Genomic DNA, 14,292 nt, shown 5'->3' with positions numbered 1-14,292 from the left:
CTTCTATATTGTATAGGCTTCTTGAATATCATTTTCTAGAAAACTCTATTTTGCTTCTAATCTTTTCCTTCCCTTAGTTAACAACAGTTTTTGAGTAGGTATCCTGGGAATTCAAGGGAAATTTGCAATTATACATATCTTGAAGGAATTCCTAACATTTCACTTAACCTACTGAAATTTGTCCCCTACCACACTGCAAATAAACTGTAAGTCATAGTCAGTGTTGAATACACATTTTTCTAATGAATATATGTACAAATGAATACATGAAGCCAACTTGGGAGCAATGGACATATAATGGACATACACAGCTAACACATATGCTAATGATCTCAGCACAGACTATTAACTATTCCTCCAAATCCATTCCTCTCCTCTTCCTTAGTAAGGGAAGCCCTGATATTTGCCTATACTAGTGATAACCAGGAATTCAATTACATTTCCTACTCACCTCTATAATGGGGTATAACTATGTTGCTCCTTTCCGTTAAATTAATATTAAATGTAGTTGTATATAGAATTTCCAAGAGTTGTCCTTGTAGAGAGGTAGCCTACTCTTCTGTATGCCTTCCTCCTTAATGCAGACACGATGGCTGGAGTTCAAGGGGCTGTCTTGGACCGTGAGGTGACTTATTAAAAATTGCAGAGCAGCAACCTGTAAGGATCCTGATGGTCATGAAGCTCTCTAATCTCCTCCATGTGGGATTATGTGAGAGAAATAAATTCCCATCTTGTTCAAGCCATGGCTGTCTGTGTTTTCCTGTCATAAGCAGCTAGTCTGACCTTAATGATTCAGAATTAAGAAACAAATATGCATAATGTTACAGGAAGACAGATCAGGGAGCACCTAATTTAAAAGATGGCTGGGAATTAGGAAGGATTTCCAAGAGGTGGGGCAGAAACTTGAGGAATGTGTAGGAGTTTACGAGCATCCAGGGTAAGGATATTCTTTCAGGAACTAAGATCATATTTCTAGGATTCAGTAGTTATATCTGTCTCCAGGCTGCTTCCAGTGGTGATTTTGGACGCATAGTATCCATTAAAGATTCATTCACTAAATATTTACTGGGCATCCAATGAAGCAGACACAGATTCTGTGTTCAGCAGAAGCTCGCTGTCCTTCACTCACTGGGACCAGTCTACCTCTCTAGCCTTGCATCCTGCTACTGAGTGGACTTGCATTTTATATGTATTTAATATATTAGGAGAATGACTTTTAATACATCATGCTTGTTTCACATCCATGCTGTTGCACTTATCCAGAATTCTTCTTTCCAGCTGCAAGTTCTGTCCCTCTTTGCCTCCTCCTTCTCTTCCTCCTTATCTTCACTTTTCTTCCCTTCCCAGATTAATTCAGGTGAGATGGAGGAAGGTAGGTGTGCGTGCCAGGTCTAAGGTTGCTGTATGGTCCAGAACAGCTTGTCAGAGTCTAATCAGGTAGAGGAAGGACATAAAAATGAGTCTGGAGCATCAAATATAAGGAAGTAAAGAGTTACTAATGGATGTTGGGGCATTTCAAAAGAACATAGAAGTCTCATTGTAGGGGCTCTGACCCATCTGGGAAAACTTGAGACTCAAAATAGCTAATAATAATAACAAATTGCAAGCCGTTGAATAAAATATGAAATAACAAATCTATACTCGTATTTAAATGAATGAATATATTGAAAGTTTTATCAGGGTGCCTGGGTGCCTCAGTCGTTAAGTGTCTGCCTTCGGCTCGGGTCATGGTCCCAGGGCCCTGGGATCGAGCCCCGCATCGGGCTCCCTGCTCGGCAGGAAGCCTGCTTCTTCCTCTCCCACTCCCCCTGCTTGTGTTCCCTTTCTCGCTGTTTCTCTCTCTGTCAAATAAGTATATAAAATCTTTAAAAAATTTTAAAAAAGAAACTTTTATCAGAATTGGATTATGTATATAGTTTCAAAGTAGCTCCCCATAAAATACTTGTCATTTGTAAAGGAAAACTGAATACTTCACAATGGGAAAACCTGCTGGACACTGTTTATATCAAGTGTTCCAAGTGTGGACATCAGCCTATCATGGGACGGAGAGAATCTGGGCATCATGTGATGAGGTGCAGTGAGAACAGTGCACCAATTTTGTAGGGTTCTTGCCACAGATGCACAGCCTGAATCTGATCATAATAAATTATCATATAAGTTCAGATTGAGGGATGTTCTCCAATGTAACTGGCTTGGAATCTTCAAAAGCAGTAAGGCCATCAAAGGGCAAGGGAAGATATAAGAATGCTTTTAGGTTAAAAGAAAATAAAGAGACACAAGAACTGAAATCTAGAGGAGGAGCGAGATTGCAGAGGAGTAGGAGACCTAAATCTCATCTGGTCCCAGGAATGCAGCTGGATAGGGATCAAACCATTCTGAACACATACAGACTCAACAGGAGATCGAAGAAAAGAATAGTGGCAACTCTCTGAACAGAAAAGTGACCACTTTCTGGAAGGTAGGACATGTGGAGAAGTGAATCTGAGGCACTATTTAGGAAGATAGACTGCGGGGGAGGGGGCCGGCTATGGGCAAGTGATAGCGGAGCACAAAATCAGAACTTTTAAGAAGTCTGCTCAACTGAGGGATGTCACTCCAGTGGCTAAGCAGGGGGTGGAACCCTTGCTGGGACAGTGTGGTCTCAGGACCCTCGGGGTCACAGAAAGACCGGGGGTGCCTGAGTGCGCCAGAGCTCCCAGGTATCGGAACGGGGAAGCCGGCTGCAGAGATGGAGCCGAGGCGCAGGCTCTCAGCTGGGGCTTGCCATAGACTGTGATCCGCGGCACAGTCGGGCCCCTGCTCTTCCAGCAGGGACCCAACAAGCAGCAGATCTGGGGAGACTCCCCTTCCTCCCCCAGGAGGAGCAGCGCAGGAGCACACCGCCGGAATCTGCTGGGTTTGGAGATTCCACACGGGGTCGGGTGCCAGAGATAGAAACGCTGGGTCACAGGCTAGGTGAGTATGGAGTGCGGCGGAGACCAGGGAGGTGGGAGTGATTGATCGCTTTTCTCTGGGGGTGCACTGAGGAGTGGGGCCCCGAGTTCTGGACTCCTCTGGGACCAGAGATTGGGAGGCCGGCATTTTCATTCTCATCCTCCAAACCTGTATGGAAAGCTTGCAGGGAACAAAAGCTCCTGAGAGCAAACACGATCAGATGACTTAGCATGGCCCCTGGCAAGGGTGGTGCAATTCCCCCTCAGGCAAAGACATTTGAGAACCACAGCAACAGGCCCCTCCCCCAGAAGATCAGTACGAACAGCCAGCAAGCCAAGACCAAGTTGACCGATCAATGAGAACTGCAAAACCCCAGTGCTAAGGGAATACAGCACATAGAACTCATGGCTTTTTTCCCATGAATCTTTAGTCTTTCAAAGTTAATTTTTTTAATTTTATATTTTTCTTTTTCTATTTTTTTAGTTGAATTTTTCTTCTTTCCTTTTTTAACCAACATCTTATCAATTCCCTTTTTAAAATCTTTTTAAACTTTCATTTTTATAGTCATATTCTATCCCTTCATTGTTTTTCTTCTTTGAAATTTTGGGATACAGTTTCTTCTAACAGACCAAAATATACCCTAAATCTAGTGTATGACTTTATCCTAATCTCCCCCCGATCACATTCTCTCCTTTTTTTTTTTAATTTTTTTTCTTTCTTTTTTCAACCAACTTCTTATCAATTCCTTTTTTAAAATCTTTTTTATTTTTCATCTTTACAGTCATATTCTATCTCTTCATTGTATTTACCCTCATTTTTGTATATATATGTTTTACTTTCTTTAAAATTTTGAGAGGCAATTTCTTCTAACAGACCAAAATACACCCAAAATCTAGTGTGTGGTTCTGTTCTATTCACGAGCCTGATCATATTCTTTCCTTTTTTTTCCCCCCTTTCTTCCCCCCCCCCCTCCAGTTTCGGGTCTCTTCTGATTTGTTTACTGTATATTTTTCTGGAGTCGTTGTTACCATTTTAGCATTTTGTTCCCTCATTCATCTGTTCTTCTCTGGACAAAATGACAAGATGGAAAAACTCACCACAAGGAAAAGAACAAGAGGCAGTACTGACTTCCAGGTACCTAATCAATATGGACATTAGTAAGATGTTGGAACCAGAGTTAAGAATGACAATTATAAAGATATGAGCTGGGCTTGAAAAAAGCATAGAAGATACTAGAGAATCCCTTTCTGGAGAAATAAAAGAACTAAAATCTAACCAAGTCAAAACTAAAAAGGCTATTAATGAGGTGCAATAAAAAATGGAGGCTCTAACTGCTAGGATAAATGAGGCAGAAGAGAGAATTAGTGATATAGAAGACCAAAGGATGGAGAATAAAGAAGCTGAGAAAAAGAGAGATAAACAACTACTGGATCATGAGGGGAGAATTCGAGAGATAAGTGATACCAGAGATGAAACAGTATTAGAATAATTGGAATCCCAGAAGAAGAAGAAAGAGAGAGGGGGGCAGAAGGTATATTGGAGCAAATTATAGCAGAGAACTTTCCTAATTCGGGGAAGGAAACAAGCATCAAAATCCAGGAGGCACAGAGAACCCCCCCTCAAAATCAATAAAAATAGGTCAGCACCCTGACATCTAGTAGTAAAACTCACAAGTCTCAGAGACAAAGAGAAAATCCTGAAAACAGCTCAGGACAAGAGAACTATAACCTACAATGGTAGAAACATTAGACTGGCAGCAGACCTATCCACAGAGACCTGGCAGGCCAGAAAGGACTGGCATGATATATTCAGAGCACTAAACAAGAAAAATATGCTGACAAGAATACTGTATCCAGCTAGACCGTCACTGAAAATAGAAGGAGAGATAGAAAGCCTCCAGGACAAACAAAAACTAAAAGAATTTGCGAACACCAAACCAGCCCTACAAGAAATATTGAAAGGGGTCCTCTAAGCAAAGAAAGAGCCTAAAAGTAACATAGACCAGAAAGGAACAGAGACAATACACAGTAACAGTCACCTTAGAGGCAATACAATGACACTAAATTCATATCTTTCAACAGAAATGGACCCTCAACTATGGTAAACAAATCTTCGACAAAGCAAGAAAGAATGTCCAATGGAAAAAAGTCTCTTCAACAAATAGTGTTGGGAAAATTGGACAGCCACATGCAGAAGAATGAAACTGGACCTTTTCCTTACACGATACACAAAAATAGACTCAAAATGGATGAAAGACCTAAATGTGAGACAGGAATCCATCATAATCCTTGAGGCAAACACAGGCAGCAACTCTTCCTAGAAACATTGCCAAAGGCAAGGGAAGCAAGGGCAAAAATGAATTTTTGGGACTTCAACAAGATAAAAAGTTTTTGCACAGCAAAGGAAACAGTCAATGAAACCAAAAGACAAGTGACAGAATGGGAGAAAATATTTGCAAAAGACATATCAGATAAAGGGCTAGTATCCAAAATCTATAAAGAACTTCTCAAACTCAACACCCAAAGAACAAATAATCCAATCAAGAAGTGGGCAGAAGACACGAACAGACATTTCTCCAAAGAAGACATCCAAATGGCCAACAGACACATGAAAAAGTGCTCAACATCAGTCGGCATCAGGGAAATCCAAATCAAAACCTCAATGAGATACCACCTCACACCAGTCAGAATGGCTAAAACCACCTCCTACACTGTTGGTGGTTGCAGCCACTCTGGAAAACAGTATGGAGGTTCCTCAAACAGTTGAAAATAGAGCTACCATACAATCCAGCAATTGCACTACTGGGTATTCGCCACAAAGATACAAATGTAGGGATCCGAAGAGGTACGTGCACCCCAATGTTTATAGCAGCAATGTCCACAATAGCCAAACTATGGAAAGAGCCAAGATGTCCATCGACAGATGAATGGATAAAGAAGAGGTGGTATATATACACAATGGAATATTATGCAGCCATCAAAAAATGAACTCTTGTCATTTGCAACGATGTGGATGGAACTAGAGGGTATTATACTAAGCGAAATAAGTCAATCAGAGAAAGACAAATATCATATGATATTACTGATATGAGGAATTTGAGAAACAGGGCAGAGGATCATAAGGGAAGGGAGGGAAAAATGAAACAAGATGAAACAAGACAAAACTAGAGAGGGAGACAAATCATAAGAGACTCTTAATCTCAGGAAACAAACTGAGGGTTGCTGGAGTGGTGGGGGGTGGGAGGGATGGGGTGGCTGGGTGATGGACATTGGGGAGGGTATGTACTATGGTGAGCACTGTGAATTGTGTAAGACTGATGAATCACAGACCTGTACCCCTGAAACAAATAATACATTATATGTTAATTAAAACAAACAAACAAACAAACAAAGAACTGAATTCTAGACTGCTTCCCTTGTTATAATAGGGTACCTTTGAATCTATGTGCAGAACTTGAAGGGAGTCTAAGGATTCAGTGATACTCCTATTTCAGTGTTAATTTTCTGATGTGCACCATTGTTCTGTGGTCACAGAGAAGAATGTATTTATTGTAGGAAATATGCACTGAGGTGTGTGAGGGTGTTGGGGCATCATCTAAGCAACTTATTCACAGTTTTTGGAAACAGAAAAAATCCACAAGGTGTATATCCAGTTGCAAGTTTGACATTGTTTTAAAATACGCTGAATAAATACCCTGAAAAATTAAGTGATTGCAGGTTCCCTCTGATTCTTTTTCACATACCCTGACACTGAAGCCCCCCTCCTGCCTCAGTTCTCTGAGCTACAGAAGAGCATGAGATCTAAATTCAGGCTGATAATGGTTTTAATCTAAGACCCACTCTCTGTTTTATTTTCTGTGTGACTCCTGGCAACTTATTTACTTTCTTATCCTCAGTAACCACCTCTGCAAAAGGGAAAACATAGTAGTGTTTGCATTTTAGAGTTGCTCTGAGAATTAAATTAGCTATAGCACGACAAGTGACTCACGCAGTGTCTGGCACAGAGCAAGGCCTGAATACCTGTTCACTTCTTTAACTGACCTCTTAATGTCCTCACATGTACGTCCGGAACCCCAGCCACCTCACTGTTGTCTCACCACCCATGGTAGCCAGCAAGGCACTCCTCAGAAATGTGGCATCACTGAGCCTCCTTTGATGTGACTCCTTTCATCTACCTCAAGCTTTGAAATTTCAGAGTGTCTGGTAGAAGCAGCACAGACCAGGAGCCACAGTGCCTTTTTCATCCCTGAACTCATTTGATCCTTACAGCCCTCCCTAGGATGTACCATTGTGTCCATTTTACAGGAGAGAAAGCCTCAGGTGCTGCAAGTTGTTACCTGTACTTCTGACCAATGGACTATAAACCATTCCCCTGCCTGTTTCTGCCCCCCATCCATCTTTTTTGCCCTGTGACCCTGCAAGAGCCAGAAAAGTAAGTTAAGTGGGATGGGCAGAAAGGGGGAAGAGAAGGAAGGGTAGAAGATCATCTCTGATTCTACCCACGCCAAGTTGGCCTAAATAATTATAGAGACCAATCTGGGTAGGGGGAGCAAACATATTTTCAACTGGTGAAAGATTGAAATGTTTGTATTCTCCTGATTTGGACATTTACATATCTATGGATGAGGCTGTTTTAATACCAAAAAGTGAGAGGGAAAATAATGGAATCTGCTTGACTCAGTATCCATGATTGCATGACGGGGATAGAAGAGTATATTGAAAGAACTATGGTTAAAAAAAAAAAAAAAGGAAGAAGAAGAAGAGGAAGAGGAAGAAGAAGAAGAAGAAGAATAGGAAGAGGGAGAAGGAGGGGGAGGGGGAGGAGAAGAAATGTGTTTCTTCCTTGGAACCATCCCCCATCATTCATTCCTCTCATTTAGTTATTCTATGTATTAGTTTGCTAGTGCTGCCGTAACAAAATACCAGGCTGGTTGCTTAAACAACAGAAATTTATTTGCCCACAGTTCTGGAGGCGGGAAGTTCAAACTCAAGGTGTTTGCAGGTTTTGTTTCTTCTAAGGACTCCCTCCTTGGCTTACAGGGGACTGTGTCTTCTTATGGCCTTTCCTCTGTCTTACACACATTCCTGGTATCTCTTTCTGTGTCTAAATGTCTTCTTCTAATAAGGACACCAGTCATATTGGATTCGGATCCACTCTAAGGACTTCCTTTTAAAAATGTAATCACCTCTTTAGAGGCCCTTTTCCAAAAACAATCACATTCTGAAGGGCTAAAAGTTAGGACTTCAACATATGAATTTTGTGTGGATACAATTCAGCCCATGACACTGTATTATTAAGTACTGTTTCTATACCCAAGAGCTGGCAAATTGCTTTCCTAATAATAGCAGAGTGCCTGACATCTCTGATGTTTTCTGCAAAATTTAGTGAAGTACTTTACGGGCATTATGTCATTTAGGTCCTACAAACCATGTTTAGGTAAATTAATCATTACCCCTGTGTAGAGAATGGAAAACAGCAACAGAGATGTTAGGTAAATTTTCCAAGGTCTCACAGTTAAGAAGGAATTCTAGCACAGATATTCATGTCTAAGCCAGCTTTCCTACATTTATGATCTCATGCATCATTGCATATCTCCAGAACTGCATGATAATGTATCTCGATACCTGGGCTTTGCAAATACCTCATTGATGAGAGATTTCCAGTTGCTATCATATGCTTGTAACTCAGCTCTTCTTGTATTTGATAAAAATATGTGTAAAACTACTGAAGAATAAATTACATATGGTCATATGTACATAAAGTTACAAATGCATATATCTTCAAACATATGGTTATATAATATGCATATATTTATATATAAGAATTAGCTATTTTGTGAAATGACTAAATTCCTGTCACAGCACAGTATTTGTTCTTTTGGTGAATCTTATTGTTGCTTTTTAGCAAAGGAATGAAAGAGCAATTGCAATTATCAGAAAAGAAGCCTATTACTAACATTTATTGAGGATTTTCTATGTGCCTGGGTCTTTGAACATTTATTTGGTTTTATCCTCCCTGCAAGTCTTACAGAATTAACACTTTACAGATAAGAAAATGGATTCCTGAAGAAATTAAGTCACAAGTATCTGTATCAGAGAACTTGACTGATATTTGCAGAGTCTCCCAAGAGATCCAAAGTAAGGAGATGAAGGAAGTTAGTCCCTAACAGAAGTGAGCTGGTCAGGGACTTCCAACACCCCGGAAGAACTGTCTTCTGACATCTTCCCTGAAGAGGGCAGAACAGACTCCAGAATTAAAAGGGAGCTCTCCACTAAGTAAACAACCCATCAGAGTTGTTAGGACATCAGTAGTCACAAGCCTGGTAGAGGTTGCAATTTCAGAACCTTTAGGTTACTGACTACCAAACTTCGTGGTACATAGGCATCAACGAAGAGGCTTATTAAAAAATATTTGTCCCCTGAGCACCCACTCTCAGAAATTCTGATTCAGTGAGTTTTGCTAGTATCCAGGAATTAATATACTTTATGAATTCCCCCAGGTCGTTACTGGGGTAGTTAGCCCAATTCTAATTCATATTGCCAATATAGTACATTTTGAGAAACATATATTTGTATTAGTGGTTCTTTACACTGGCTCCCTATTAGAATCAACTGAAGAGGTTTTTTTTTTTTTTTACTATCATTGCTGTGGCCCATACCCAGATTCTCAGTTAATTGGTCTAGGATGAGGCTTAGGAATTAGGCTATTTTTAAAGCTCCCTAAATGTTTCTAATGGTTACCCAAGAAGCAGGAGCTGACAGTGGTTTACTGGATACAGTGCAATGGAGTCAGAAAGATCTCACAGACCAGACTGATTCTCCCAAAGCAGGCATCCCAATTAAAACACTGTCACTGAAGATTATTTCCTCCCATTTCTCCAACATCAAAAATATGACCCTGTTATACTTAAAAATATCAATTTAAAGTTCTTACAATGTAAATGTTACAGATATATAGGGAAGTTTGTTTTTTACTAAAAGGGAACATGGTGAAAAGGGGCTTCAAACAAAGTGAAATTGTCCAGAGGAGATCATAGAAAATCACAGAAAAAGAGAAGAATTTGTAACATTTGGAGACGTCCTACATTGCACCAGATTCTATGCTAAACTGTTAATATACATCACATTATTTAATCTTTACAATAATACTATGATATGTATATCATTATTGAATACATTTTTTAAAGGATTTATTTATTTTAGAGATAGAGGATTAGTGGAAGGAGGAGCAGAGGGAGAGGGAGAGAAGCAGACTCCCTGATGAGCACAGAGCCCAAAGTGGGGCTCGATCCCACAATCCCGAGATCAGGACCGGTGTCTAAATCAGGAGTTGGACGCTCAACTGACTGAGCCACCCAGGTTCCCCTATTGAATACATTTTTAGAGCTAAGAAAACTGACCAAATTTACAGAGAATATAAAATGACCCAAAGGGACTAGAGCTCAAGTCTCATGACATCAGATCAATGGTCTTCCTATTGTAAGACACTATTATTACTGCACACTATTCCCAGATAAATGTGTAGGACGTTTTCACAGGAAAAAAAGAGAGAGAGAGAGAGTTGGGCTCTAAAATTCACAGGAATCAAAGTGACAGGAAAGAACTGATCATGGAGATGTGAATGCAATGAAACAAGACCCTTGTAGCCCAAATCGGAAACCCTTCTCCTCGACCCTAACCTCCTGGGAAGAACCAATCCCACTGGAGTCCAGATTCCAGCAGCACATGTCAGAGATGTGTGGGTTTCCTGATCCTTGCATTATGTTTGTTCTAGATTCATTTGTTGCTTTGCTGCAGCTTAAGTGTGCCGAACACTATACTCAGTACTGAAAACATACAGTGCAATCGCTACCCTTATAAACACCTACATAACCAAGAGGAATTGACAAATACGTTAAAGCAATGAAGTATTTATATTAAAAGTAAAATAATTTTTGCTCTGTGGGGGATGACAAAATCAGAGTGTAGAAGAAAAGAAGGAAGGAAAAAACAAAGGCAGCAAAGAGAGAGAGAGAAATTGATTTCAGAAATATAAAGGAGCTCTATGGGCAAAAACCCAGAACACTGAAAACAGGTGCCTGAAATATTACACTTCCACAGAGAATCCCCCCATGATTTCCTCTTGAATTTTGTCCTGAAAAGATAAAGAACCAATAGCTTATTAAGCCTTACTGATGACATATAGTGAACCTTCCCTTCTTCATACATCCACTCAATCCTTCAGAAAATTCCCAATGGGTAAGGAGTGCTTTTGAAACCACCTATTTTCCTCTGAGTGCTATTATCACAGGCCAATTTCTTTGAAAGTGTTTCCTAAAAAACATGATCTACTGACTGATAGGGACCTGCCGGTCAATAACAGAAGTCGTGTGGCAGCTATTGACCAGGACTGCAAGTACACAATGCATATGCACCTGATTTTCTCTTCTAGTCTAAATGTTATTTTTGGAAAATAACAAAGTGTATTTATACAGACTCCTCACCCGCCCCGCCCCCCCGCCCCAATCAGTTAAGTAGCTCTCTTCTTCCATTCCAGGAAAATATTTTACTGGTTATTCCTCTTAGGTTGGGGTATTGAAAGAGACAGGAAAAGTAGAAATTCTAGTCTCCTTTAATCCATCCCAAGACTTCTGCCATGGGACACAAAGCCCCAAAGTGTTTGCTATTCAGCTGTGTATGGTTCAGCAAATGTACTCAGAAAACATACATCTCTTTGTACATCTTCTATTTCACTATATTTTCATTTTGATTGATTTTTATATTTCTTTCTGAACTTTATAACTTGGAGATAAAACAAGCTTGGCACTGACCACTTGATATTAAAGAATGTACTGAACACTTGCTCTTAACAGAAAATTGGATCCGTGATGTGACTATTTCTATTTAATGTCAGGTAGTCACAACTTGTTAAGACCTGCTTTTCTTAAAGCTCTGAAATTGCACTTATAATGAAAATGCATTTTCAGTGTTTGGTGTGTGCTTACAGCAGGACTTCATCTGTAAATTACCTATAATTTTCTTTTACTAGGCTGGTTCCTAATATAAAGTCCTGATACTGCAGTATAGTTTACTTGAATTTATATCGATATGAATTAATAGAAGAAATAACAGTGACTGAATGATATCTGTAGTATAGCCAACAGACATTTGACCAATGTCAAATTCCTGGCTTTGATATTGATAAGTTACATTAGATGTTACCATGGGGGAAGCTGAAGGAAGGGTACATGGAACTCTTTGTCCTAGTTGAGCAAATTTCTGTGAATCTCTAAAAGGAGGAAACAGGGAGTCCTACAGAGTAACAGATACAGACTTTGAAAAAATTAAATTTGGGTTCCTGGCTCCATCACTTAAGAGCTGATTTGGGGATAATTATTTGATCTTTCAAAGCCTCATTTTATTCATCTCTAAAATGGTAGCCATAGTCTCAGTTGCAAAATCAAACAAGAAAATTTCTCCAATGAACCTCGCCTGGAGAAGCTGCTCAAAATGGGATGAGCTGTGAGTGATACAAGATAGAATCAACAACAAAAACAACAAAAGTTGTGCTGAATTTCATATTTAAGTGTTTATCTGTACTAGGCACTCTGGGCCTTAGGCCAACAATGTGTTTTATGTAACCTGACCCTTAAGTCCTTCTGTATCTCTGAAGTCCCTACCCACCTGTGTCCCTGTCTTATGGATTCAAGTGATTGGAGGGTATAATGACTAATGGCAGGAATAGGAATTTAATCTTTCTTGGCTTTCTCTCTTCATCATAATACCTCCCTATTGACCACAGGGTCAACACCCAGACACGTTGGCTAAATAGATTACCACTCCAGGGCCCTCTGGTATTGCTCCTTTGAATGCCCTTTGTTACAATTAAAGCAGATAATCCATTGTAATTAAAGTAAACAATCCATTGTATCATCTTTTGCAATGAAAGTGAGCACTGTAACTTCATAATCCTGAAGAGCTAAAAAGCCACATTTTTTTTTTCCCCTGGTAATGGTAGAATATAGCATCATCAAACAGGCATTGGAGAAGGACATTGAAGCTTCCCATTTTTTTTATTTGTTTCTTATCTGATATTGAATATGCCAGTGCATTCCTAACGAGTATCATCATTATAGACAGATTTCTCTGAAAAAATACTTCCAAAGCTGTATTGCATGCTAACAAGGAACACCAGCTACTGTAAATGGTCTAATCTCTATCCTATAAATTACATTTTTAAAGATTTTATGTACAATGCAAACAGTATAGCATCTTTAATTTCCTTTTTAAAGAAGTCCTCCCTCGTGGAAGAATGGATCCCTGCTCTTCATCATCACAATAGACTTTTATGTCTCTGCGAAGAATTTCCATGTCACTGTTTTCATCTTATTGAATCCTCAGTGAAGTGTTCACAGTCATCTGTGGACCAGTGGTTGAAAGTTGAAATTGCTGTTACTCCAGGATGCATATGTTCTTGTCAGTTATGCGGAGATCAATTCTAAATGCATATTTTTGGCCTTGATTTCCGTAAGTGTTCTACACACATTGACAGCTATCTTCCGAAGTTTTAACTGTGAGGAATGTTGATGAAGAAAATGATGGCTCCCACACGAACAAAAGAATGCTGATGACATAATGTACGACCTGATGAACACTTGTGATCCTCTCAGAGGACTAGTAGAAAGGCTGAGTTTCCTGGAAAAAAGACTATCAGGCACAAGAATTTGGTGCAAAAGTCTTATACAGTGATAAAGGAAAAAAACAAAACTCCTTCTCTGATAACTAACGACTTTGACAATATAAGAGAATCACATTTTCAAGACTGCATAACTTTGACTTCTTTTGCATGAAGCGGAAGAATCACTAAGACGTGGAAATCTACGCTTTTACACCTATTTCCTGACTGGTCTCAAATAAGTTATTTATCACCTAAGTCCACAATTTCATCTGTAAAATGAAGGAAATTAAAAAAGCTTTGCCAACTTTTGTGTGGACGAAATGATGCCATGTTTCAAAACTGTTCCACTTATAGTATAAGCGAAGCTACAATACTTTTTCCCCAAAATTATACTGAATTAGCTACCTGCTAAATTGATAAGAATATAGTGTCATTATCTTTCCTCTATCATCCCTTGTCTTTAGAGCCTGAGGATCATATGAGAACTTGAAGGGCTTTCAAGAGTTCAAATATCAGACAGGTTCATATCTAAAGCTGTGTGGGTGGAGAGGAAAGATTCTGGGGCTATCAGCAAGTTTCTATTGATGTTGTTTTTACTCCTCCATGCCACATAGTGTGCTGTTGTATATAGTCAACTGCTATGGCTTGTCTAAGCAATGATGGAGTCCCTATGACCCAGATCCTGGGAAAATGTCTTGGAAC

Source organism: Eumetopias jubatus, unplaced genomic scaffold (assembly GCF_037043125.1).
Source record: "Eumetopias jubatus isolate StellerSeaLion01/CBP00866 unplaced genomic scaffold, mEumJub1_p1.0 scaffold_10, whole genome shotgun sequence".
NCBI lineage: Eukaryota > Metazoa > Chordata > Mammalia > Carnivora > Otariidae > Eumetopias > Eumetopias jubatus.
The sequence above is the reverse complement of the archived record's forward strand: the minus strand, read 5'-3'. Positions refer to the sequence as shown.